Here is a 27,460-nt window from a genome sequence, read left to right as displayed (position 1 = left end):
TCCAGCTCATCCAGTGTAGAGTTACTGCTGCGTGGTCCACAGGACTATAAACTCCTCAGTAATCTAAAGGTCTCCACTTTTGGGGGAGCTTAGGGGATAATTAGGAAGGCTTAACATTTTTCTATTAAAAATTACACACTTCAATGGCATGTACAAATTTAGTTAGCTGAATGCAGTTTAAACAATCCTACCCCTGCCACAATGGGTGAAGATGCACTTTTAATAATAGAAAGTAGTAAGATTAGCTGGTATTTGCTGTCACATGTCACTGATTTATTAAGTAAATTCTTATTTGTTCTGAGTTCCGATCAAGACCCCCCAAATATGGGATTCCATGACACATTCTGCCATGAACTTGGCAATGTCCCTCTCTGTTCTCATTTTGCCTGGCCAAGCCTATTTTAGGATCTCCTGACAGGGGTCTAACACCTACGTTATAAACTTTTAATTTTTGTTCTGATATCTTTGATTCATTCTGCTACTATTCTTCTCTGATATTTTCATAATTCCTTGGTTCTTTTCTCCTTTCCTTTATCATCTTTCTTAGTGCCAGTATCCTCTTCCACCCACATAATCTACCCGTCTTCACTGGTCATGTTCAGCCAGAATGTGCTGGTACTATACTTGTTTACAATATATTTTTCATTGTAATATAAACTGTTATGGCAATTCAACAATACTCACATAGTCTAATTTTTTAAAAAGACTTCCCTGGTGGCTCAGTGGTAAAGAATCTGCCTGCGAATCCAGGAGACACGGTTCAATCCTGGATCCGGGAAGATCCCACTTGCCATGGGTCAGCTAAGCCCATTCACCACAACGATCAAGCCTGTGCTCTGAAGCCTGGGAACTACAACTACTGAGCCCACGTGCCACAACTCCCGAAGCCCATGTGCTCTAGAGCCCATGCTCCGCAACAAGAGAAGCCACAAAAGTGAGAAGCCTGAATACCTCAACCAGAGAGTAGCCCCTAAAGAAAGCCTGAGCACAGGAACGAAGACCTAACACAGACAAAAAACAAAAAAAGACTTGTGACACTATACTGATTTTTTTTTTAACACAGGCAGGTCTGCCCTATGTAATGTTTCCTCATTCTTGTCAAGGATTTGAGTTTGTTTAGAGAGTTTCCCATGCCTAAGGACTACCAGAATCAAGGATTTTACATACTGGGATAATAGTAAATACCTTCTGTGTGACATCCTGGCTTTCGAATAGGGACAAAATAGGTATCAGGCTATAAGTCTGGTATAATTTTCTTAAAGACATAGAAGAAACATGACAAGGTTTTCATTGTCACAGATTTTGTGAGTCTTTGCGATTCCCTGGTCAGTTAATTGTGTATTTCCCTTTTGCTACATAGTCTCTATTGGATTATTCTGATACAGCTTGAAAGTTGGGAAAAAGCAACTTTCTCCATTTCTGGAAATTAAGAATCAGAAAGATTCTTTAGGCATCTTTATGATAGACTTCTTTTCTCTTTGTTCCTAAGCAAAGGAATTGGGATATTACTTTATTAATCATAATGTGAAATTATTTAACCATATAAAATAATATTATATAACCCAGCAATTCCACTGCTTGGGTGTATACCTTCAATAATTGGAAGCAGAGACTCAAAGAAATATTTGTACATCATTGTTCTTTAGCAGCATTATTCACAGTGGCCAAGGTGGAAACAGCACAAATGTCTGTTGATAGATGAAGAGACAAACAAACTGTGTTATATGTATTTAATAGAGTTATTATTCAGCCTTGAAAAGGAAGAAAATCCTGACACATGCTAAAATAAGAATGAATCTTGAGGACATTATACTAAGTGAAATAAACTGGTCACAGAAGGAAAATACCATGTAGGTCTACTTACATGAGGAACCCAGAGTAGTCAGATCCATAGTGATAGAAAGTAGAGTGGCTGTCAGGGACTGGAGGGGAGGGAGAGAAGCAATTATTGTTTAATAGCTAGAGTTTCAGTTTTGCAAGATGAGAAGAGTTCTTTAGATGGATGGTGGTAATGTTAGCACAACAATGTGAGTGCATTTAATGCCACCTAACTGTACATTTAATGGTGAAGATGATAAATTTCATGTTGTGTGTATTTTACACTTATTAACAATTTTTTAAGACTTTACTTCTAACATGTGAAATTAATTATAGGTTGCCTACTATGTGCCAGATTTTGAACTGGATACTTTACACACATTATTCCTGATAAATATTATTATCCTCGTTTTGCAAGTGAAGAAATAGAAGTTCATAGGAGTTAAAATAATTTCATGAGATTATACAATAAAACAGCAGAAATGAAATCTGAAAACAAGCCCCTGTAGTCTTTATCACCCCACATTACTGCATCCTATGTGGAACTAACAGACTTGTGAACACACAGAGTTCTCTATTTTCATCTTGGTATATAATATGTATTATTCATTAGCTTAAATTAATTGTGTTAATTACCATAAATACAAACATTGAGGCCAACCACTTAATCAAAATGGCAAAGTTAATCCACGTAATCACCTCGTAGTTTGTGGCATGGATCAGTTCTTATTGCTAAACGAATCTGAGAGGAAGAAAGAGCCCAGGTACAAACAGCTTTATTGGTTGTCTCAGGAAGCGGGGAATTAGTCTGATGGCTTAGGCTTCAGGCTTTGTAATTACATCCCTGGTATTTCAGAAATGGCAATTTAAAATTTGCATTCCAAAAAGGCTGAAGACCAGTCCGTCACCTGACATTTTTTTCTCCCATGGTTTTGGGATCACTTTAAAATGATATCTTGTTGAATCACTAGAAGGCTTTTCTAAGTGATATATATACATATATATGTCTCTGAATGAACTTAATACATGTTCATTGTGTAACAAGAACCGTCTGTCTATAGGCAGAAATTGGGTCACTGGTAAACGGAATGGACAGCCTTGCTGGAGTGCTCACTTCCTGAGTAGTGGGCACAGAGGCAGAGTAATTTCCTAGGTTCTGGTTGTTGTGTGTAGGTATGTTCACTGTGGGCCTGAGGGGAACCTCCATTTGGGGTTGGAGTTTATTATTAGGTGAGGAAATTACTGGACACCTCCAGCTGCCATTAATCAGCCACAGAGTCAGACTGGAGCCAAGTGAGAAGCCCTTGGGTGGGTTCTGCCTGGTGCTATGGAAATACAAGAAGACAGAGACAAATGTTTCCCAGCCTAGCAGCACTAAACCCTGCCCTTTCCCAGTCCTTAACATGCGTGTTCAAATTGATTTAGTTCATTTACCCCCTCAACCTAACCATCTATTTTCCTTGAAGACTGACAGTTTTATGTGTTGCTACCATGTTATTATGTGTTGCTGCTCTGCCGGTAGCTATAGTGTTTCAGAAACATTTACCTCCAGACATAAAGGATGAGTGAGGACGGGGGGAATGTGGAGAAGGGGAGTTGAGGTTGCGTCATTTTAATTCTTCTTTTATGAGGTGCAAACATGCCTATCATGGCACCGGCTTTCTCTCTCCCACCCTCCCTCTCTTTTCTTTATTCCTTTTCTGTGTCAATGATTTCCATGAAAAAGCCTTGAATAAAATTTCCCACTTGAGAAACACATCTGTCAGGTGATGTCAACGCCTGGCTTACTCCTCTTCCTGTTGGGTTGCAAACATGGCATTCTCTCATGGTCCTGGAATGCTGACATGGTCGAGTGGCGAAAGCCAAACACAGGTAGGGTCAAGCTGAAAAAATCGATGTGGGCTTTCTGTCCTCAGATGAGCTTTTGGCGGGAATGGGAAGACTCTCCAAGCGATTTATTGTCTCTGCTGCCCTGTCAATTCAGAAAAGGGGGATGGTGGAGATAAAAAATGAGACAGCAAACGGCATTCTGTCAGCTGCAGGGACTTCAGTCAAGACATTCCAAGTGCTTGTCTGGTTGGAGACATTTGCCTGGAGGATAAGCAGGAATTCAGATCTGACCCTCACCCTCAGCATTTTTGGAACTGGATGAAAGTGCCTTATCTGAACATGTAAGAATATTTCTGGCACTGAAGGCCAAAGACTAAAATTCAGAGTAAAAATAAATACTCGGAGAAGGAAAGGAAATAGTGAGGTTAAAGGTTTGATCAGATATGAGCCTCTAAGCTCACTGACTTCACCACAGCCTAGTTTTATTCCATCCGGTTTTCATGTGCTAATCTATGTAACAGTACTCAGAAAGACTCTCTTTTTACTCTTCCTGCTTTTGATTTTGGGGGTAGAAGATGACGATTCCATCGATTTATGTACACCAATACAAATGAAATAAGCAAAATAAAATTAGATGAGCCAGTTTGAAGTATGTAACCAGAGATGAGCATTTCCCACTCTTTACTGTACACCACCATTTAGTTATCTATAGTATCGGATTCTATTGACTAGTCCTAATTATTACCCAGTAATAGAAAAGGTTTAAAGTCATGCCCTTAGAATGAATTTGCCATTTTATGATGAAACAGAATCTTGGGGAAGGACACTTAGTAGGGAGATATATACTTTACATACACACACATTAAAAAAAAAAATCATTACTCTAGCACAGATTAAGCTTAAGGATCAGTTTTAGCCACCTAGTAACTTTCCGGGTGGGCCCTTTTGAGGCAGCTGGGGGTCACAAAAAGGACACGTTCCAACCCCCACCCCCCATCCGACCCCGCAGTGGGTGTAGAGGACAGTGTGTGGTGATATTTGTGCCGTGAGCATTTGGATGACGGTCCCTCGTGTCCCCACAGTTCTGAGAGCTTGCATGGTTGAGTGTTGTTCTTCATTGGAGGTCACCTCAGTGATACACAAGCTTCTGAAGCAGGACACCTGTAGGCCCCTAGGGAAATGAAGCATGTGATTACTTTAGCCAGACATTCAGTCTGCATTTGATGATTATGGGATGACTGAGGAAGCCTTACTGACATCCACAGGCCTTTCTTCATTCTGGTGCTCAAGGGTTGTTGTGGGTTGGGTGCTTGGTGCGTTGATTCAGCCCTGTCTTGCAAGGTCTGGGTGGGCAAATGAATTACACACACTTGCTATCTGCAGCAACTGAGCTTTCCTTGATGGGAAGCCATGCAGATAGCACTTGACAACACAAATCTGCTTGGTATGAAGATGAAACAGATCACAAAAGTACTGCAGGGAGTTTGTTCTTCTGAAAGTAAACTCCCAGTTATTTAAAATCTCTTTTTAAAGGACCTGAGAACATATGTGCACAAACTACTCATTCATTGAAAAAGTTACCTTTGTTGTTTTGGAAATGTGATACAGAAAGTTTTAATAATACTACGGGGGAATGGAATATTGTTCAACCATTTGCTCCAAATACAAAATTGGGATATATGTTGTAAAACATTAGCTCTGTCTTTCTGGTAACCATAACACAGATGTTTGTAATCAACAATGTTCCAAAAAATTGGAATAAGTGATTGCCACAGTAATTGCTTAAATAATTAATATTTTAGTCACTGTTAGTCATATTTTATGAGTCCATCTTTTCCCTAACAAAGTAAACCAAAAATGAATCATTAAAAACATTTCTACTTGAATCATACCAAGGAGTCTGAGGAAAATCTAGAAAGATAAAGAACTGATAAAACTTGTCATTTTGATCTGCTATTTTCTTCACTGTGGCAGAAAATTATGGGGTCACACAGAGTTGGACACGACTGAAGCAACAGCAGCAGCAGCAGCAGCATGGCTTTCTGGTGTATAAACTAAACTTGAAAATGATCAGCAATGTATAAAAAACACCTATAATCAAAGCCTTGGGCATTTTCTTTATTGGCTTTATCTTTTAAATAAGCATACCACTTCAACTGTAAACAAAGTCTCTTGGTGGATATTTTTATTTGGATAAAATTATGTTTAAAATTGTTTAAAAATGCAAGTTGTCTTTTTTTTTTTTTTTTTTACATATTAAATCATGATGTGTGTGTGAGGGTGAGTGTATCCTAGTTATAAAGTGTTCCTTCAAGAGATTTGGATCCATAAACATGTTTGTTGAATGTTATTAAGTGCTCTTGGGCTTTCCAGGTGGCTCAGTGATAAAGAATCTACTTGCCCATGCAGGAGATGTGAGTTCTGTCCTTGGGTGGAGAGGATCCCTTGGAGAAGGAAATGGCAACCCACTCCAGTATTCTTGCCTGGGAAATCCCGTGGACAGAGGAGCCTGGTGGGCTACAGTCCATGGAGTATTAAAGAGTCAGACATGACTTAGTGACTAAAGAAAAACAAGAAGGGGCCTTATGCTACCAAATAAAGATTTGTGTTTCATAGGAGGCAGATGGAGAATAATTGAAAAAGAAAGTTAAATTTTATTCTCAAGTATAAAGGATCATAGCACAATATGCTTACCTCTAATATTCTTTCCAATTTATAATGTTTCCTTAAAGGGTCAATGTTGTCTTTTCTTGTCTTTTGTTTTCCTACAGGAAACTAATAGGTATAGAAGGGGGCCTGCTCTATTGACCAAGGAAAACGGCCCTGGGCTTCCGTTAGAGTCAGTGAATTCAGAGAGCTAAATGTTGAGGGCGATGTGCTATACTCTGAAGTCCTAAGGGCCAAGGCTTTCTGTTGTAGAACGGTATGTTTCAACTTGGTTATACTGTACAGCTTGTTGTTTAGTCACTAAGTCACGTCCAGCTCTTTTGTAACCCCATGGACTGTAGCCCGCCAGGCTCCTCTGCCCTTGGGATTTCGCAGGCAAGAATACTGGAATGGGTTGCCATTTACTTCTCCAGGGGATCTTCCCCACCCAGGGATTGAACCCCCGTCTCCTGCATTGCAGGTGGATTCTTTACTGCTGAGCCTGCATACGGTAGGTAGTGCAGTGTATAAATAAGAGGGTCAAGGTAAAGATGGCACTGCTAAAGAAGATGCAGTCACCTGGATAATTCTTTTTAGTTAAGTACTTGTAACTGAGTTACGTTTACCCCACAAGGGGAGGGAAGTGATTTGGGAAGATTTTCCCTGTAGACACCCACTATCAGTCATATCAAACAGAATCTGACATAGTAGCAACGCACTATAAAAATACAGATAACTCTATAGAATTCCAGAAAATACAACCTAGTAAGAAAATGTAGACAGTGATTACTTTTAGCTATGTTATTCTTAAACCGTAAAGCATACTATTCCACATCCTTCAGAATATCTGGCAAATGTAAGAGCTGGTCATCATGATTCCACCTCATTATTTGATTCATAGTTCACTGAACTCTATGTCTCAGTTTTTATTTTTATTGAGAACTTACATACTTGCTTTTTTATTCAGTTTGATTTTAAAAATTCACTTTGCTTCCCTCCAGTCATTGAGTCATTGTTCTTGCTTAGTCACTAAGTCATGTCTGATTCTTTGTGACCTCATGGACTGCAGCATGCCAGGCTTCCCTGTCCGCCACAATCTCCTGGAGTTTGCTGAAACTCATGTCCATTGAGTCGATGATGCCATCCAACCATCTCATCCTCTGTTGCCCCCTTCTCCTCCTGCCCTTAATCCTTCCCAGTATCAGGGTCTTTACCAATGAGTCAGCTTGTCACATCAGGTGGTCAAAGTATTGGAGTGTCAGCATGAGTTCTTCCAATGAATGTTCTGGGTTGATTTCCTTTAGGATTGACTGGTTTGATCTTGCTGTCCAAGGGGCTCGCAAGAGTCTTCTCAAGCATCACAGTTAGAAAGCATCAATTCTTCAGCACTCATCCTTCTTTATGGTCCAGCCGTCACGTTCATACATGACTACTGGAAAAACCATAGTTTTGACTATATGGACCATTGTTGGCAAAGTGATGTCTCTGCTTTTTAATATGCTGTCTAGGTTTGTCATAGCTTTTCTTCCAAGGAAAAAATAAAAAGTATAGATGTAGTTCCTTTCCAAGCCTTCTTGAATGCTTTGGGGACCTCTTGTACCCTCAGAAGGACTCCTGGAAGGGCTGAGGTATAGTGAAGGAGATTTTTATTTCTTTGATTTTTGCCTCAGGAATTTAAATTCTGAGCTTTTATAGTCTGACTATATGCAATACCAAAATTTTATAGTTTTGAATATAATATAATACTTATGAATAATTTTAATATATTATTATATAATATATAATATAATAATTATAATATAATAATTTTGAATAATTTCTCCTTTCTAAACCACACAGTTTAAGAATGAAGACTTGATAGTTTACTGACAGACCAGTTTGAGATTATATATATATATTTATATTTATTTATTTGTATATATATAATTTGTGTATATAACATAATGCAGTTATCTATCATTATACACAGATTATATATACTCCTCACTGGGTGTGTGCTCAGTCATGTAGAAGTCTTTGCAACCTTGTGGCCTGTAGTCCCCCAGGCTCTCTGTCCATGGGATTCTCCAGGCAGATATTGGAGTGGGTTTCACTTCTCCAGGGGATCTTCCTGACCCAGGGATTGAACCCCTGTTTCCTATGCCTCCTGTATTGGCAGGCAGATTCTTTACCACCTGCGAAGGAATATATTCACATTACATATAAATAGGTATGTACGATTTATACATACACACACACATACCCTCACTTTCCCTTGGTGTGTAACTGTATAATACCAGGAACAGAGTGAAATAGAGATCCTTTGTGTTTAAAAGTTACTGTGCTGAATTTTGTATAATTCAACAAATATTTAAAGAACAACAACAGTATACTAGATGTTAGCAACAGAGAGAACATAGGATATATAGATTTTTGTCTTTAAGATACTTATTGTATCATTTAGGAGACTGGAAAGTAATTAAAACACTTTATTGTGTGACAAGGTAAACAGTGGAAGTGCTACAAAAGCCCATGTCCATGCTGCTTTCCTACGGGTGTACAAGTGGTGCTAGAGGGGTTAAAAATGTACAGAGAATTTGTAAGAGAAGATTTGACCTACCAGGTTGCATTTGATTTGAGATTTTCTTTGTGGATGCTCATCAGATTTATACAACAACCTTAAAAGTCTACATTGTTTTTCTTAATTATGTTCCTAACTAGAAGGAGATCAGTCCTGGGTGTTCATTGGAAGGAATGATGCTAAAGCTGAAACTCCAGTACTTTGGCCACCTCATGAGAAGAGTTGACTCATTGGAAAAGACCCTGATGCTGGGAGGGATTGGGGGCAGGAGGAGAAGGGGACGACAGAGGATGAGATGGCTGGATGGCATCACTGACTTGATGGATGTGAGTCGAATGAACTCCAGGAGTTGGTGATGGACCGAGAGGCCTGGCGTGCTGCGATTCATGGGGTCACAAAGATTCAGACACGACTGAGCGACTGAACTGACTGAACTGAACTAGATATAAATTTTTTTTCCTTTCCAATTCTGACATTTTGCTATCCTTTGATAAGAGAAATTTGATGTAATTGCTAGTTTTGTAAGGAGTACAAAATTTAAAGAATACACCAAACTCCCTTGAGTCCCATCCCTATTTTTTGTTGTTGTTGTCGACTTTGGCAAATTTTATAGAACTTAGTCCCATCTCTTTTAGAGAAAGCTTCAGAAATTTTGTGGATCATTTATTAAATTATTACCTTGATACTCAACCTTTTTTTTTTTAGGTACCCAACTTTGATGTAGTGATCATTACATAAATGAATGATTTCAAATCTGCTGAGTTTTGGGTAAGTCTAGATTATAACAATGTGAATTATGACATGTTTTATCTTATATTTTAATTATTAAAACCAAACTGGATTAGCCTGTAGGAAATCTGGTCAATTTTCATGCTAAATTGACTTGGCCATATAATGTATAGTTCAGCTACACAGTTGTACAGTCTGCTATGTTCGCTAAGGGATGTATTGTAGCTTGACTGCTTTACCTGTAGGTTTGCATAATGAAAATCTACCTCGCTAAGTTTCATATATGTGTCAGATGTATTTTGTTATAAACATGGCACATAGTTTTTTGTTTCTAAAATTCACATCCAGGTTTTGAAGAACCTCATGAAACTTTATGGAATTTTTTTTGTGTGTGTGTCATCCTTGTAATAAATCCCTTATTTAGAAAAATCCCATTTTCTTTTGGTCATAGTTCAGATAAAAATTTCCTTGGTGGGTTTAAAGTAAGTGCTGACTTTTTTTATTGTGAAGAGGCTGGATAGCATAGTGGCTAAGAATATGTGTATTGAAGTCATGTGTTAAAGTTAGTTGCTTAGTTGTGTCCAACTCTTTGCAACCCCATAGACTGTAGCCTGCCAGGCTCCTTTGTCTATGGAATTTTCCAGGCTAGAATATTGGAGTGGGTTGCCATTTTCTTCTCCGGGGGATCTTCCTGACCCAGGGATTGAACCTAGGTCTCCTGCATTGCAGGCAGATTCCTTACCATCTGAGCTACAGGGAAATCCATAGGCTATAAGTATTCTTTTTCTGTTTTCATAACTACCTGTTGCTATGACATGAACATGAAGAGAGGGCTTCCCGCATGACTCAGTGAGTAAAGAATCTACCTGTAATGCAAGAGACATAGGAGACCTGGGTTTAATCCTTGGGTCAGGAAGATCCCCTGGAGGAGGAAATAACAACCCACTCCAGTATTCTTGCCTGGGAAATCCCACAGGCAGGAGGAGCCTGGTGGGCTACAGTCCATGGGAGTCTCAAAGAGTGGGACATGCTAAGTACAAGCAGGGACAGATAACATGAACAAAACCAATATATACAAATGTATGTTTTCTTTCTTCCCTATCTATGATTGAGATAGAAAAACAGGGAAATGTAGAAATCATTCCACCGAAAGTTGCTCAGTCATGTCTGACTCTTTGCGAGTCAGACAGTAGCCCACCAGGCTCCTCTGTCCATGAGATTCTCCAGGCAATACTGGAGTGGATTGCCATTCCCATCTCCAGGGGATCTTCCCAACACAGGGGTCAAACCTGGGTCTCCTGCATTGCAGGCAGATTCTTTACTATCTGAGCCACCAGGGAAGCAATCACTTTAGCATGACTCTAATCCCCAGTAAGGTCACCATTTTGGTTTAACTTAGAAACAGAATACATGCATACTAATAAGGACAAAGGATTAATTTGAGTCTTAACTGTGTTGAGGACACCTGAGTTTGTGACAACAGATAAAGTGACTATGAAACTGGATGGAGGCTGTTTGATGATTAGATTGGTTTTTAGACTAAAATAGGTGTGTGTTTGCGGGGGGCGGGGGGGGGTGGTGGTGTTCAATTAACCTTATAAAAATCCGTCTCTTAGCCACGAACAGCCAAGGACATTCTCTGAACTGGAAAAGCCCTGTGTTGATAGAGTTCCAATGTGGAGAATATCTGTTCCACAGTCACGGAAATAAAATTTATTCATCAAGCTTCAGCAATGTGTCGTTCTTAAGGTTTTAGAAAGGAGGCAAAGGAGTGTTTCCAGATGTTTGAAAAATATTGTTTTAGGCAGGATGTTTAGCAAATGAGTTTTTACTGTGGTTGTGCTTACTTTTGAGGAAGTTCAGAAATTTCAACTTAAATAGTAGATGGGAAGCCCATCTTGAAATTCAATTTCAGGTGAGTATTACCTTCTTTTTAATTTCCTCTCTTAAAGGGCTGGTGACATAGAAACATACTTCTAAACCAGTTGGTATGTTTCAGAGACAGTGTTGGACACAGAGAAGGCTAGTCGCTAAATATCATCAACTTTTTGCTTCTACTGTATTGTCATTATTCGTGGCAATTGTCATTATTCATAATTATCAGAAATAATGAATGGAAATGATGAAATTAATACATTTTAATTCCTTATTAGAATATTGGATAATTATTTGACAGAGGGAAATTTATGTAAATTAAATGTCTATTACACTTTCAAGATTTTATATACAGATGCTTACTACTATGTAATCATTTCTGTGAATTGGAACAAGTTAAAGTTACTGGATAAATGCAAAGTAAAGATTATATTAAACGCTGCTAAACTTACTTTATGCACATAGCAATATTATTGAGAGAGAGCTGAACCCCAAATTTTGGTGTGCTAAATATCCCTTCAGGATTATGATACCATTAGAACATCATCTGGGAAATATTTTACTAAATTTCATCAGTATTTCAAAGTTTTCAAGTGGATTAATTTTATGAATTCATGATTATTATATTTATCTAGTACAATTTTTAAATGTAGCTAATTTACTGAGTTGTAATGAATAATTTTCAGTAATCTCTAATTCAGGCATTTTGGTACAGTCTTTCTCTATTTTTCCCGATACTCTAAAATTGAGGAAACTTCAGAAGATTACTACCCGTTCATGCAGAAAAACCCAAGCTGGAAAATTAACAGCACAGCTGGAAAGGCTAATGAACTTAGCATTTAAAATGCTGGGAGATGCTTGCAATCTATCCTTAGATCCCAGAGGTGGCTCTTTTGACACAATCAATCCAATAATGAACTTTCACATGGCTGGGATGTTCGTCCATAGCGCAACTTGCAGGTTTTCCTCATGATCATCTCTCATCAGTCATCCTTTGCTTCTGACAAGCTGCATTTCTTATACTCTTTTTCAAAAGACAAGTTGCTAATTGACTGGCAAGGTAGCTTGGCCTGGGTTAGAAACTCTGTTATTGAATTCCTGTAGTGGGAGTGAAAACAAAAATACCGATGGATACCCATGTTATGCCTGCAATTAACAGAGTAAACATCTTAATAGGCATAGAAGACACAAACAGATGTTCTAATTGCATGTCTGTGAGAACCTGATGTTTACTAGTTCCACTCTAGCTTGGCCTTTGAGACCTCAGGAAGTTTCCCTCCCAGTGGGGATTTCAGTGATTTATTGATTTCAGGACAAGGAATATTTCAGAAACTAGCAGGATTTTGCAGAGGTTAAATACAGCCTTACAAAGGTTACCATTAATTCATGCTTGAAGCGAATGCTTACTCTGCTTTAACTAGGCTAAGAACGGTCAGATTTGCCACATTCCTGCTTAAGTGGGGAGAAACATGGATGGGATAATGGAAGGGATTTCTTAAAAGAGAATATGGAAGTAAAACAGTATCAGCACATTACTTTCCCCCCTAAGCTGAACAAAAATGAAGGTGGTATGGATAATAGTGAACTCCTGAAAATTCCTGGTTGGAACACTGGTTAGTTTTGATCAAACAGTAAAGCTATAGACTGGTACTGGAGACACTCAGAATTGAGGAATGTAATAAGGCTCAGAAACTTGAAAGGTTTTAAATACTTAGGAAGTGCTCAATTTACTTCTCACCTTCATCCTACAAATATTTTCTGATGTAATTATTTTGCCAGTGTTTACCACAGAGAGTCTAAAGAGTAACTGATGAGTATTCTTGTACTTTCTTTCTTCCTAGTCATATAATGGATATTGCTAAACTGATATGTCTTCCTTGGTATAAATAACAATACTCAATACTTACCCAGAATCAGGCCAGGTACTGTGTAAATGCCTTAAACAGATGATCTCATTAAAAGAATGGCATTACATCAGATGAAAAATATGAAATCATTGACAGACTGTTATTTTGTAATAATTATCTTTTTAATTTCATTTTAAGTCATGTTCAATTATTAATTATTTGCCATAGAACCTGGTTAAATTTTTTCTTCTTTAGATTAAAAAATATAGCAGAATTTTGTAATGAAACATACCTTCTGCTTGAGACTTTGTGGATGTAGACCGCACCGGCCGCTTGTGACTGCTGGGCATGGAAAGTGTGGTTGGTCTGAATTGCTGAAGACCTAGGATGCAAAAAAGAATTTAAAATATTACCTTAATATTTCTAGATTGATTGCATGTGAAAATGGTAATATTTTTGATATATTAGGTTAAATAAAATGTGCCATTAAAATTAATTTAATCTGTCCTTTTTCCTCTTTTTAAAATATGGATTACTAGAGAATTTGGAATTCCCAGATGGCACTAGTGGTAAAGAATCTGCCTGCCAATGCAGGAGACACAAGAGCCAAGGGTTCTGTTCCTGGGTCAGGAAGATCCCCTGGAGTAGGAAATGGTAACCCACTCCAGTATTCTTGCCTGGAGAATTCCATGGATAGAGGAGCCTGGCAGGCTACAGTCCATGGGGTCGCAAAGAGTCGGACATGATTGAGTACACATGCAGATAGAGTTTAAATTTTAATAACTGGAATTACTTATCTGTTGGGCAAGTTTCTCAAGTCTTGGAATCAAACTGGATACCACCAACTTCATTTCTTATTCCACACTGATTTTTGCATGCATTTGCTTGTTATCACAGCAACGATAAGAAAACCCATCTTCACAAAGATATGACATCATCAAAGAATGTAATGTGATCTGAAATTGAAAGTGTGACGTACCTTGACCTAGCCGTTCTCATGATGTCTAGTACATGTTTTGCTATATATTCCTCAAGCATTTAAAATATTCAGTGTCACCTCTGAATGTTAATTGCAGTTTCCTGGCAGGTTTGACACACAGTTTGGGAACTGTGACTATAATCCAATCAGAAATGTTAAGGCAGTCCAAATTCCAGTTGGAAAAGAATTTCCAGACAGAGCATTTCAGAAGGGAGTGAGATTATTAAGAAAAAAGAGCAGAGATAAAGTAGACAGGGTGAGTACAGCGGGCCAACATCCTGACAGACCAGGGAGAGTCGACGGTGATCGTGAGTTCATAGCCAATTTTTATATCCTCAAGAAAAAGAAAATTCCTGCTGGAAGGTTGGCCTTAGGTGACTGGTTGGGGCACTAGGGGTGTTTACTGCTCTGGGCATCTTTGCCTCATTTGGAGTCAGGAAACTTGTTGGTGATGATCAGGGGGCTTTTGGCAACAGTTACAAAAGGGCTCTATTAGCTTCGAAGGTGACCTTGGTTCTGGGCTCTGCTTCTGTGGCCTTGGGGCAAGACTCAACAAGAAACATGACAATTTGGGGCTTTGCACATATCTCACATCTCAGTAAGATTATAAATTCTATGATGTTACCAGAATACATAATCTAATTCATCTTTAAACCCATATATCTATCCATTCACTTAGATCTTAATCATTTGGGTTTTATTTAAAATGTGCAAAACACTTTGAGTGTTGGGTGCTGGTGATACAGTGGTAAGAACACAGGCAAAATCTTGGTCTCATGGAGTTTGCATCCTAGTAAATAGAAACAGGGAAACAGAATGAATAATTCCAAGGAAACAAATAAGGTCATTGTAGACAGTTAATGGGTGCTTTGGAAGAAGTGATCCCATAGAGCTCAGCTGGGACTGGACAGGGCAATGCTGCTTTTGACAGGGTGACAGAGAATAACTCTCTGAATTGTCTAGCACAGCGGGTAGCCGACATGGAACAGAATCTGAAAAGAGCATTCTGGGGAAGCAGCAGCAAAGACCTTGAGAGTGGAAATAACTCGGGTGCTTGCTGAACAGCAGGAAGGAAATGTTTTTGGCAGAGTAAGGGGAAGGCTGATGTTAGAAGCTGGAAGGGTTGGCAGGAGCCAGATCATGTAACATGTTACATGCTACAGTCATTAGTTTCAATTTTTGTTTTCCAGAAGCCAGGCTTAAGGCACCTAGAAAAATGCTTTGTATAAAACAGGGGCCAAGTAAATGATTGTGGCACTAATGTAAATAGACAAATACTAGATGCCTAAAATGGATACAAAGTCCAGCTTAAAAAATAAAATTAAGAAATCTGGGACACAAAGAACATTATTGCATCTTTCAGGCCAAGAATATGCCTAAGTCAGGTTTTTTTGGCCTGCCCTACTTAAAAAAAAAAAAAAATCATAGTTATTTTTCTAGTTTTAAATTCTTCCTGCTTTGAGGCTGGCATTTCTTGTCTACCACAAATTACTTCCCTCTTTGACCTTCAATTTCTACTCAGATTAAAGTTATCATTTCTGGTAATCCAAGTAGTATGCTTCTTGTGGTTTCTAGTTTCTATTGAATTAAAACTATTTTCCTTTCTATATCTCCTTCTTCTTACTCAGTTTTCTCAGTCTTTTTGATCAATTTGATCTTCTGCTCTTCCAGAGATAGACTTCTTTTATTACAGGAAAGATAAATGACCAATTATTTATTTTCTCATTTGAGATTAATCATGATTCATTCATATGAGGTTGTGAGGTTTGAGAGGCTCCATCTAAGGACCAACCAAGACTGAGATCCTGTTGCTTGCAGAGTTACCTTGATTCCAGGGTAGCCTCCAAGTTCACTCTCAGACAGCTCATTCCAGAGCTCATGAAACGGAAAGACAGAACAAATGTTAGACTGAAACACAAAGTTTCTTAAATAAATTGCAAATGTACAGGGCTAGCAAAGGAAAAGGGCCTGAGTAAACTGACACAGTTTGGAACAGGGAGGAAGCAAATGGAAGGCCCATCATCCCCAAGTCCTAGGTTATGTCATGTTCATAAGCTCGTGTGTGCTCACTCAGTTATGTCCAACTCTTTGCAACCCTACAGACTGCAGCCCGCCAGCCTCCTGTGTCCATGGGATTTCCCAGACAAGAATACTGGAGTGGGTTGCCATTTCCTACTCCAGGGGATCTTCCCAACCCATGGATCAAAGCTGCGTCTCTTGTGTCTCTTGCATCGGCAAGTGGATTCTTTACCACTAAGCCACCTGACTGTGGCCCTCCCCATGGGTAGTGCAGTTACAGAAACCAGATGCGGTAGCCAGAATAGCCTCCAAAGAGGTTCTTGCTCTAATACCCAGAAGCTGCCAATATACTGTCTTACACAGCAAGAGGGATTTTGCAGATGTGACTGTGTTAAGGAACCTGAGGTTCCTTGATTTAGGAATCCTTGGTCAGTAACAGTCCATTTCTGAAGGGTAAGACTAAAATGTATTAGCTGAATTGAATTCATTGAGTCTTTGTTTTCATTTAGAAGTTTTTTTCTTCTTCTTAATTTATATTGGAAGAGTGAAAAAGCATTTTAATATATTAAAAAATTATTAAAAACATAATTAGAAACATATTAACAAGGTGTTACAGTTTAATACAGCAAATGGTTTGTTAGGCTCTCTTTGATTATATAGGAACTATTAGACAAGCCAGTATTTTCAAAAAGTTAGTTCCTAACTAGAAGTTTTCTTAAAGAATTGATCAGTGGCCACTGTAATAAAATTGTTTTCTGTGGGCTGGAAGAGTTCAGTTAAATGGGTCAATTTTATAGGGAGAAAACAGTTTTTAAGCAAATTTTATGATAATTGAACTGAATAAGTACTAATTTGATTCATATTTACTATGATCGCCTAAGTGGATACTATGTGCTAGTCTGTTACAATGAAAGCCTGACATTGAGGTTTTGGCTCATGTGTTCACTGGGTTGTAATTGTCTTGGAGCTCAGTCCTCAGAGAATTAAATAAAGGCCACTTTAGTAATTAGTCCATGAATGTGTTAAAATTATCTTATGGCCCATTAGTTATACTTTGATGTATAGCATTTATTAAATAGACCAAGGTTAAGGCAACAGGGAAGAACATAATGGAGACTTTATTGCTACTAAGAATTATAAAAGATGATGACAATTTGTTATAAGGTTATTAAATGCAGCAGTAACACAAAACCTGAAAATTATTTAAAATGTCATTTAGCACTTTTTAATATGAGATGATATGGGAAATAGGAAGGAACAGATTGACTTTTAACTCATGGTAAAATCAGTGATGCAGCATGCACAAATGCCCATCCCCACTCCAAATAAGCAACGCCCTTAACCAATACAGTACAATATCTCTACATCCTTATGATATTAGACACTAGCTAAAGGATTTTTGGTATGTGGGAGCCTTAGCTTTAGGTCTCAGATTTGAAATTCTACAATCTAGAATTTAGAGTTAGCTCTTTCATTTTAAAAATCGAGAGCTCAATTTTGCCTAGAGCAATTGTAAACTGTACTGAGTTGAACTTCACATAAGGGGCTGCAGGTCTGGCTCCTACCGTGGAACAGTGAAGACAGTTGCCAGCCATCCACATGGCTTCCTACTCTCGCTTGAATGTGGGGAGAAGATGTGGGGAGATGGAATGGAAAAAAAAAAAAAGAGAAACCAACTCATAGAGCTTTTTCACCCTAGTCCTGGCTTCTAGTTCACACTGCATGGACAAACGCATCACTCCTACTCTCTTCCTAATACTTACAACTTCAAACTCTTTTCCTGAGTGAAGCTCCAAGATTATTTTTCTCCTGTTCCAAAAATGTCTTCAATAACTCTTTACCTTGTACTGAATTGATTTAAAAGATTAAATCGACTCCTGGCATTGAAGGCTTCTGTAAGAAGATTTTTCCCCTCTAATATCTAATCATCATGCCCTTGAAGTGTGCTCTCCAGTCTTCTAGGTATGTGAGGGGAGTGAGTTGGTAGAAAAATCCTCAACATGAATGTGCTGGAATCACCGCTGGCATGACCTGTGTGGCGTTACATGGAAATGAATTTCCATCTAAGTTTTTAGTAAACTTTTACATGATGTTATTAATATTAGTTCTGTAGTGTGCCATCTCAGCTCACCAGTGGTGCTTACCTCACACACATAAGGCAAGATCCTCTATTTTGCCTATTGTCACCATCAGCGTTGTGGGAAAGCTGTACTTATAGAGGAGATAACTCTTGGCTCTGGTTTCTTCTTCATATATTGATTGGTCCCATGATGTCTTTAAAATCCAAGTGTCTGAGAGTGTGCTAATTGTAGAGACAGCTAGAATCTGTCCTTTACTGCAGTGGTCCCCAATCTTTTTGACGTCAGGGACTGGCTTTATGGAAGATAATTTTTCCACTGACCTGGGGAGGGGGATGGTTTTGGAATTATTCAAGTGCATTACATTTATTATGCACTTTTCCCCCATTATTATTATATCTGCTCCACCTCAGATCATGAGGGATTAGATCCCCAGAGGTTGGAGACCCCTGCCCTAGAAGGAGAAGCGGGGGTTGACTAGCACCACACCTGCAGGAGCGTGACTTCTTCTGAAAGAGCACCAAGTTTTTAAAGGGGATATCTGGCCTGATAAACAAGCAACTTTCAGAATGTAAAGTCCTTATGTTCTAATATTGCCACTCTATGCTGTGTGCCTTTGAGCAATTTCTGAATCTCAGTTCTCATCTTTGAAAAAGTAAAATAAAAACCAAGATTAAAGAGATATTTGAATAAAAATATTTGGATACTGAACTGAAAAATACTTTGTCTATAGTTTTTTTTTTTTTTTTTGAGAACTAACATAAGTCAAATCCAGGGAATGAAAAGTAGCATGGGCTGAAATAATTTGTATTTTGGCATGTATAAAGACAGATGTTGATGATTGAGCCCTCACTAAAAAAAAAAAAAAAAAAAAGCTCTATAAAAAGGCTCTTTATGTAGATTCACAAATGCCTCGTAATCATTTAATTCTACTTCAACATCTTTTCTAGTTTGGAGGAAGTGGCATGGAAAATTTAGTAACAACCCAGAGTTAACAATGGAGGTTATATAAGTGGGTGTTTCTGCTTTGAAACTACAAATATTACTTCTGTCATTCTGAAAATAGGTCAAACATGGCTTTTAAATGTTACCTGATGGGGACTGCCTGATTGCTTTAATGCCAATACTTACACTTTTAATAAACATAAAGTTTATTATGTTTATTAATATAATAAACATATTATATTTTTGACAAAAGACAAGCCTCTTTTGGAAGTATCCATTACGTGTTTAGAAATGTGTTTTCCTTTTTTTTTAAACTAGCTTATCTTCCAGTAGAAATGTTAAATATAAATATTATTTAGCATCAGCCAGGTGTTCTGTATGATACCAGGTGCTGTGAAGGATACAGAGACATTTAAACCTTAACAAATCTAGTAAAAATGGCATCTAAGCCTCAGTTCCCCAGAAAAGAAAGCCTGTGGTAAAGCTTAACATGTGAATGTTTTCTTGGAGAAGTATAATTCTGGGGGAAGCGAGGAAGAGGGGAAAATGGTGGATGTGAGTTAGAGAAGCAGGGGAAATTAAATAAATACCAATGTTACTTTACCATGTTGGTCAGAGCTTAACAAGGAAAGCCTGCACAAATAGGGTGTCTCTGGAGAAGCAACAAGACATGCTGTACCCTGAAACAGTTTCGAGGAAGGTATAACAGAGAATTTGTCAGCTCCTCATCTTTCCCCTCCCTCCCTCTCCTTCTGCCTCTTGAATTCCCTGCACCTCCAGCTTCTGCTATCCAGCCCTTCTCTGCAGTCCCCAAGTGAGCCAGAATCTCTGTGAGCACTGCTGGGCAGGACTTAGGTGTTGGGAACTGTTGAGTTCCATCTGTCCAGGTGCAAAGGCGACCATCCTGCTGGAAGACGAGGAGATGCTGGGGCCAAATGCCCAGGCTTTCAACTAAGAGGAAGTGAGAAAAGTGGGCAGAGGCAAGCGAGGGGCAGGTGAGAATGGTCCCGTCTGCGGAGGTGCATAAACTGGGCCTCCAGAAAATAATATTTTCAACTGGGTGATGGGTTAAAAAAAATTGCTTTAGGTGTTCAGAGAACTGAGAGATCACTGGCTCTTTTGGAATTGTTTTTGAACCTTTATTTTAAGAAAGAAGAGGAAACAAACATTGAAAGTATGCCTGTGCAATGCCAAGATGAATTTGTTTTAAAAGAAAGTGGGAATAAACACCGGATACACAATCTTTGAAGTGGAGAATACAGCATATTCAAAAAGAAACTAAGGAACTTGGAAAGGAAGAGTGAAGGGTCATGTGTACCGGATACTAAAATGGATTTAATCACAAGTAAAGAAAGATTTGTACAAATGGTTAGCCAGATAAAATAATTTATGTCTTACAGTTCATATTTCTGGTGTCAAGAAAAGATCCTCTTTTATTACTTTGACAATCACTCTTACGACACACAAGAGAAAAAATACGGAGTCGACCAAAAATAAATTCCTTGTTTCAAGCATGATGGTGAACAGAAATAGCTAGCCTTTGTTAAGGTTTCTGACTTATTTATGAATTTCTCTACAGCATGGAAAACACTTCAGTTACTTTCTTATTGTTCTATAAGGAGAGACAAGCACTGATAGATTTCTAAGAAGTGTAACTTCAAAGAATTGTATAAGATGGCATTTGGAGAAAAAGAACTAGTGACCCCGGCAATGTTACAAGTAAATAATTAATTCAAATGATCCTGAATTATAAAAATAAGGGAAACCATAAGTCTGCATTTTTGTTTTAGGCTCATCTTTGTCTTCCCAGAAAATTTTGTATTCTAGTCTCTTAAGTAGCACTTCTTTCAGAGTAATAATGCATTGTTTGATGTTGAAATATGTAGCAAAGTCTGTATGAAAAAGCATTTTGTACAGATAAACAGGAAGTCATTCACCGTTTAAAGAAAACTTGTAAAACTAGTTGCTAATGCCAAACAGAGTAGAAAAGCTGTGATTTTTGTTAGTTCTGTTTCTATGGATGTGGCCTTGCAGGTCCAGGGAAGGTTGGGGTGAGCGGGATCACGGGAGGCAGCCTGAAGTCTTCTGTCTTGGTGATAATATAGCAGTCTCTCTGCGGTGAGTTTTGAATAGTAATTATTGATCTAATTATCTGTGGCTTCTGCCTCTCAGGAAATTCTGCTCTTTTGGACTTTGTAGAAAGCCCCTGTAGGATTGCCATTACCAAATTGGAAACTGAAGGTCAAAGGTTCTTAAACTACTTCTTTGCTTGCATAATATTTACACGGGCAACACACCCTGGGGTGGCGGGGTGGGTGGCGTGGTTTCCTTGGAGCGGCTGCTGAGAATCTTGGAACCGCACACTTTACTTGACAAAATGCCTTGAGAGAGTGGTGCGTTCCTTTCAACCCCTTCCTATCGAGCGTATTTGTTGTAAAAAATCAAAGAAACTCTTCAAGATTGTGCAGCATGATCTTGGCCAGTTCTGAATATGAGAAATCTAAATGTCTCAGAAGCTTTCAAATACAAAAACCTCCTCATTTACCTACTGCTTTTTTCAGACAGGTATGATATTATTTTCATACTATGGCAGTATCACATTGTTCAGTCTCATATGAGAAACTAAATGCTGTAATTATAAAAAGAACCTCACATGTGTCATGCTTTAGGGATTTTCTAGAACACTGGAACTAGACCAGAGCAGTTTTCACAGTGGCTATAGATCTAGAACAAATACTCTGGTGCTCTGAAAGCCCAAGTAGCACTCCAGAAACCCAGACTCCAGGTTGCAGATCCCAGTTTTGAACATTATGAAACTTCCTCCTAAACAATAGAAAAATTGATTCTGTGGTCAGAAAGGCTGTGCTGAGAAATAAGGCAGGCTAAAAATTTGAATTTATGCAGTTTGGAGAAGGCACAGAGATAATGTCAACTTTAATTCCTGTTTTTCTCCAAACACAGAGAATAGGCCAGAGGTCACGGGTGGAAATTAAAGAAAAATGGAAAACAGATGTTAGGAAGCTCAGTATAGAAATGGAAACACAAGTAGCACTGAATATTATTAAAGAAATAAAAAGACTACTGCTTGAAAAAAAAAAAAACAGAAAGTAAGGATCTTATGAAAGTCTATTTTCATAATGATATGTTTAAAATAGTTTGACTTTTTAATATTTTACCAAGTGATTTAATTTCATGTATTCTCTTCCTTACCTTTAGAGACATGATTTGTGAGCAAAAGACAATCTTGAAATCCACCCATTTTAAGCTCCATTTGAAAAGATGATGCCTGAAAAAATCTCTTCTTAGCAACTGGAAACATAGGTATTCCTCTCCAACCCCACCTCCAAAATCAAACTTCAGCAAAAAAAATTTTCTTTTCTTTCAACTGGTAGCGGTTGTTACTTTTAAAAAACACATTTATTCTCAAATGATCTTTCTATTAGGACACTTAAGTTGCTTTGACATTAATGAGAACCATGCAGATTTAGTATGGTGAGAAATAGGTACTTAGGCAGAAATTCATTTTAGACTATAAAATCATGATGACTCGCTAATGAATTGTTTACTTTTTTGGTATATAAGGAAGATTATGTGTTTTGGCATGTTTTGACTTTTATATATTATCTTCAGTTAAAATAAATGAACATACTGTAAGATCAGCAGAAATACATAAATGTGAGTATGATGTCTTGAAATCTTATAAACAAACACACAATAGACATCAAGAGTCTGTCCTGCCATTTTTCCTTTGTTATCTTTAGAAAGTCAGATAAGAGTAATAAGAATGAAAAAGAGCTACTGTAAGTTGATTAACAAACAATTTCCAGGACTTCCCTGGTGGTACAGTGGATGGGGCTCTGCCTGCTAATGCTGGGGATATGGGTTCGCTCCCTGGTCCATGAAGATCCCATATACTGCAGAGCAGCTAAGCCTATGTGCTGCATCTACTGGGCCCACACGCCTACAGCCTGTGCTCCGCAACAAGAGAAGCCACTGCATTGAGAAGCCTGTGCACCGCACCCAAGAGTAGCCCCACCTGCTGCAACTAGAGAATGCTTGCACACAGCCACGAAGACCCAGTGCATCCAACATTTTTTTAAAAAAAAGCAATTTCTAAAAGCACACAAAAAATGAAAAGGAATTATTAAAAAGACATATTCCTCAGCTTATCTTTTCACCCCAAAGCCCCCATGGATGATTTTCTTATGTCTCTATGCATTTGTTTAGTATTAACCAATTGACTTAAATGTTGACAAAGGGGGCTTGGCATGAATCTGCAATAGGTATGTAATTAAGAGGACGTAATTAAGGATCACTGTTGGATGCATTTACACTAGAGATGTGATTACGAAGAAAGAAGAATGTGCAAGAGCCAAGGCATGAATGCCCAAGGTGGGAAGGTAGACTTGGAAATCCAGAAGCTGAGTTCCTTTGAGGGACTTCCACAGTCATCCCAGCCATGCACTCTAAGGGCAGGGAGGGCAGTGGAATAAGGAAGATCAGCCTAGAGCAAAGCATCTTCCCTTGTCCTCTTTTGCTCTGATTCTAGCCCGCCAAGTGAAGTCTGTAGCATACCATTTTTATGTGCATTCTTATTTTCTTATGAATAGACACATTAACATGATGGGTTTAACCACAGTTCATCTTATTTACGAGCCTCTGGTTGAATGTTAATAGCCTGAAGTCAAATATCAAACACAGGAATTTAGAGCAAAAGATTTTGCAAGTCCTACTTCCTAACTATTCAGTAGGACCATGGTCCAGCCAGTCCTGTTTCTTTAGCTGTTTTAATTTTATCAACAGTGAACTGTTACCATACTTATGAAATGCCAGGCACCCTCCTAAGTACTTTAGATATGTTAACTCATTTAATTCTAATGATAACCACATGAGACAGCTAGTATTATTATGTCTCCATTTTAAATTTGAGAAGGTTAGGCACAGAGAAGTTAAGTAATTTGCCCAAGGTCACACAGCTGGTGAGGAGTGGCAGACTGGTGAGTGGCAGAGTTGGGTATGGACTCTGAAATCTATGCTCTTCACCACCATACTGCTGCATGAGGTTTTCCACAGTTGCAAGATAAACCATTTTATACTCATCTTTTATTGTTGAAAGAGGTCAAAATTATTGGATTGGGAGTATGCTTGAGCTGTTTATGTTGTGCAAATAGTGATGGGGAGTTTCCCCCCATCTATAAGTCTGTTGCATGTGTTGTACACATGGCTTGCACTGTGCCCACATCACTAGACATACTACCTAATCTCACCATGCAAGTTCATTGTTATCCTGTCTGTAGTGTGAATAGCGTGTAGCCTTAACGTTAGCAAGATAAACTGGTTCTTAATAAAACAAGACAAGATTAAGTTTGAAGACTAATTAAAAAGAAGGAAGCTGATCTCATGTCCATTAAATTTCTAGTGTGGTCTGTCTGGAAAACATCCAAAAAGTTAATATATGTGTTTCACTGAAGAGTAATAAAAATTTAGGACTGGTGGGAAATTAGGTAAGGGTAAGGGTGAAAAGAAAGGAAGAGACACCAAATATGTAATCGAGAAGACTACAGAAAAATTGGTTTGCTTCACATTATACAGACCTTCCTATAGAGGAAAAGGTTAACCTTAGATCCATCTTTCCTGCATATCAGTAATCTTTATTATTAAGACACAACAACTTTATTTCATAATCATTTTCTTCCGGCCAACCAGCTGTGGTTACTCAAGGCAGATTAACTAGAACCTGATGGATTTCAGCCCCTGTTCAGCAATGCCAGCCAAATGCTATAATTACACAGGATGCAGGCTGAGATAATGTCGACCTTGTACTTAGAGATAGACCTAGATAAGTTAGACTGTCAGATTTGCAGGCCAGGCTTTTCAATCACTGGTATCGTATCTGTAAGGAGAAAGGGACAGAAAGGAAAGAAAAAAACAAAAACCAAACTTCTCATCATTTTAGTTGTCTTAAACAAAAGTATCTAGTAAGGACTAAGCCTTCAAATGATAGGAGTAGATTCACTGGTTTAGAGCTTAGAGAACTGGGGGAGGGTGTGCCTCTCTGAGTGCCCGGAACCTCTGTCCTTTCTGAGCCCTTATTTTCTGCGGGTAGCATGTGTGTGAGAGCCTTTCCATTTGGCAGTTTGCATGACCCACTGCTGATGTTATGAAATTTACATTAAGTTGGAAAAACAGTCCTTGTCATATTTTATCCTTTTGGAGGAAATGGATTTCCTTAATAAGAGCACTGCTTTATTTCCCTCGTGAATTCCGATAGAGAACACATTCCTGGATGGCGTTCTACCAAAGAGAGAGGCTGGGAGGGAACAGCTTATTATTCTAAAAATTTTAATGACCCAGAAGCAAAATATTTTTGGTTTTTATATTATGGGCATAAATGCTTAAATTCAAATATCAAGTGCCAAGGCTGCTGAGATATAACTGTTGGAAATCAACCAAAGATGAGGGATCCAGGGGGTATTTGTTAATGATTAATGAATAATTCCCGAAGTCGTTTGGTTATTATTAACCAGTTCAAAATGCCTCATGTCTAGATCCTTGTAACCATGTTTAACTATGCAAAAGTTTCCTTGCTTTAATAAACTTTAAGTTAAATGTGAAATATTTCACACATATCAAATGTTCTGCCGTGTTTTCCTTTTGGTTTAGTGCTTTCGGAAGCTCTTCATATTGAGATGTTTGTACCTTTGCCCAGGGACATTCTTTCCAAGGGGTATATTTGTCCCCATCCACTTTCTCCTGGTGAACTCCCAATCATCTTTCAAAGCCTGCATCAGGACTCCCCCTCATCTTTGCCCTTTTCATCACCATGTTCCTTTTCCTTTCTTCTAGTAATTAATTGCTCCTTCACCTTTGGGTTCATGGTATAATTTTCCTGCCTCTATTACCCAATGTATCACATTATGAATAGGACATTTCTTCCAGCTAGACTTTCTTCTTCAAGGACATAGAGGCTTTTTTGTCTTTGATCACTAGCACAAAAGCAGCAGGAGTACAGTAGGCTTTTAATAATGTGCATTGACTATATGGATGCAAGAGTAAATAGTAAAACAAGTCATTCTAAAGAGAGAGGTTGGTAAATGTCCATTGACAGAGGAATGGATAAAGAAGATGTGGTACGTACATGCAGTGGAATATTACTCAGCCATTAAAAAGAATGAAATAATGCCATCTGCAGAAACATAGATGGACCTAGAGATTGTCATACTGAGTGAAGTAAGTCAGACAGAGAAGGAGAAATATGGCATCCCTTATACGTGGAATCTAAAAAGAAACGACACACATGAGCTTGTTTATAAAACAGAAAGAGACTCACAGACTTAGAGAATGAACTTATGGTTGCTGGGTGGAAGGACGGGGGAAGGGATGGTTAGGGAGCTGGGATGGTTAGGGAGCTGGGATGGACATGTACATACTGCTATAGTTAAAAGGGATAACCCACAGGGACATACTGCATAGTGCCTGAAACTCTGCCCAATGTTATGTGGCAGCCTGGATGGTAGAGGAGTTTGAGGGAGAATGGATACATGTATATATGGCTGTTCACCTAAAACTATCACAAATTGTTAATTGTCTATACCCCAATATAAAATAAAAAGTTAGTTAAAAATTATATGATGATAGGCTTAATCCAATTATAATCACACTGCATGTAAATAGTATAAATACACTAATGACAAAGCAGAGATTGTCAGGTGGGATGAAAAAAACAAGATATATGCTATCAACAGGGACAAATTTTAACCATTTATCTGTGCTGTCCAGTATGATACTTACTAGTCACAGGTAGCTATTGACAAATACAGTGCTGCTAATGCAAACTGAAATGTGCTTTGAGTGTAAACATGCACACCTAACTTTGAAGATTTAGAATGAATAAAAATGTAGAATATCTCAATAATTAATTTTGTGTTGATTATACTATGAAATTAATGTAATTTTATATATTGGGTTAAGTAAAATGTTATTAAAATTAAAAGAAATAAAGAAAGAAGTTAGTCTTTAGTACAGCTGCTGACTTTTGATTCTTTCAAAGTATCAATGAAGCAAGACTGTTTTCTCATCTGTAAAACCCGTTGTAGAATAAGAGGCACTGGAAAGAAGGTGTTGCTCTTAAGAG

Source organism: Bos javanicus, chromosome 17, assembly GCF_032452875.1.
Source record: "Bos javanicus breed banteng chromosome 17, ARS-OSU_banteng_1.0, whole genome shotgun sequence".
NCBI classification, from domain to species: domain Eukaryota; kingdom Metazoa; phylum Chordata; class Mammalia; order Artiodactyla; family Bovidae; genus Bos; species Bos javanicus.
The sequence above is the reverse complement of the archived record's forward strand: the minus strand, read 5'-3'. Positions refer to the sequence as shown.